Consider the following 1,937-nt stretch of genomic DNA (forward strand, 5'->3'; position numbering starts at 1 on the left):
CATTAATTTTAGATTCACGTGGAATTTAAGACTGACGGCTTGGTATGGCTGCTGATATACCGTAGCTGCCATCGTTTGTCCCCACTGGCTTTCCCCACATTCTGACAGCATCTCCAGTCACTTCCTTTGAGATGGGGAAGTCCTGTAACTCCTCGTGTATCTTAGGCTGCCCCACCGGTCCCACGCTGTGTGCTGGCGTTGTAGGTGTGCACTGACCCACTTGCTTTTATGTGGTAACAGGATGGTCACATGTGCCAAGCAAACACTACCAACTGAGCCACATCCTCAGCTCTCCATTAATAGATAATTCTGATGACAAGGTCACATACCTGGGATAGCCCTGGCTATTTAACAAACCCTTCCTGAAACTGTTGCAAGACAAAATGATCTCCAGCATAAGAAACAAAAACAAAACAAAACAAAACAACAACAGTGGTTTCTCATAAAATGCAGATACCTCTCCTTACCTAAAACATTACTAGTATGTTATCATGTGTTCTTGGGTGAGACTAAAGACAAAGGTGGATTTTTTTTTTTAAATCCTGGTACTAATTCCTGGTGGTCATGCATTCACAACCCTCCAACACTGAAGTCTCCCTTCCAGTCACAGAACAGCAGCGTCTTATCGCCAGATTCCCGACAGACAAGGGCTTAGAATGAATCAGAACGAACACGTTATTTTTTTTTTTCCTTCTTTCAAGTTTATTTTGAGTTTTCATTTTTTTGGACAACCAAGCAGCTCTTAAAGGAGAATGCGCAGAAGAGTCAGTCACTCTGGCACTTTTGGACAATACACGAGTGTTCTTTAAAAGGCTCGATCCCCGTGCTCAGCCCGCACTCTCGTGTTCTGTGAGCAGGAAGGGCCCACAGGAGTCCAGAGTTAATGCGTAACCCTATATACAAACAGCCAGTGGAACCACCACAGTGGCCAAGGGATGGAGTAGGAAGGGCATCTCTACAGTGTCCTCTAGTCTATCTTAGCTAAACAGACCCACGTTACACAGGATAACTAGAGCGTATACTGTGTTGAAATGAGGATGCTGGGTACGAACGGCACTTGGCAGCATGCAGTTCAAAGAACAAGGTATCGCTTAGTAACTTTATATAAAATCCAGGCAGTTCAATCGAAAGGGTTACGAAAAAACATGAAACCGAGGGACTGTCTGTTGTCACTGTAAAAAAGGCACTTGGAGTTAATGGGACCAGAATTGAGGGACTCTCAGCTGATTAAAAAAAAACAAAACCTTTAGTACAATTCATTAAAGGGCTTAGAGATGTTAAGAGCCGACACCCGGGTTCTGAGCTCCTGAAGGGAGACACTGAAACCGACCACGGAGAAGTAGAATAGACTGAGACAAGGAAACTGAAATTTTACAGCTGAAACTGAGTTGTACTTCAGAGACAGAAAAAACAACCCCTCCCACCAGAGAGAGGAGAGAGAGAGAGAGAGAGAGAGAGAGAGAGAGAGAGAGAGAGAGAGAGAGAGAGACCTAACTGAAGCAAAGTAAAAAAGCAGCAGCAATGCATAGCTTTCTTTTGAGATAACACCGACTTCCGGGTAACACCGACTTCCGGGAAGTACTCGCCACCCAACTTTCCCAGTGAGAGCTTCACAGTAGTGTTATCATGACAGGATGGAGGGTTCAAACAATGCAAAGAGAGTTTGTTTCATCTGTTTCCAGAATCTGAGGGAGAACTGAGGTGATCCTTGGAGCATAGCAATCCCACACGTGGTTTGTCAGCATCCCTACTGCGACAAGCCAGGTCCATAGAATGACTGACGTCTCCCAGCCACCTTCCTGGAGGGGCAGCATCTGTCAGTCACCCTTCCCTCTGCGTCCTAACCGTAATTCCGCCGCCATGTCAATGCAGTAAGCATTTACTTGCATGGTTTCCGCTCCTCAGCTTCTCCACACGCAGGTACGCGCTTTCATGAG

The 1,937-nt window shown here is 45.7% G+C and overlaps 1 protein-coding gene across 4 annotated transcripts in view; it reads right to left on the reverse strand.

The window, feature by feature from the left end:
- Positions 1 to 678: 678 nt before the first annotated feature.
- Positions 679 to 1,937, reverse strand: part of Fam171a1 (family with sequence similarity 171, member A1) — a 123,754-nt gene continuing 122,495 nt past the window's right edge. For all 4 annotated transcript variants that reach the window (XM_039096412.1, XM_039096410.1, XM_039096411.1 and 1 more), the window contains one exon: positions 679 to 1,937. This exon is cut by the window's right edge and continues 1,746 nt beyond it. The gene's annotated coding sequence lies outside the window, so the exon portion shown is untranslated.

This window comes from Rattus norvegicus, chromosome 17 (genome assembly GCF_036323735.1).
Source record: "Rattus norvegicus strain BN/NHsdMcwi chromosome 17, GRCr8, whole genome shotgun sequence".
Lineage (NCBI taxonomy): Eukaryota > Metazoa > Chordata > Mammalia > Rodentia > Muridae > Rattus > Rattus norvegicus.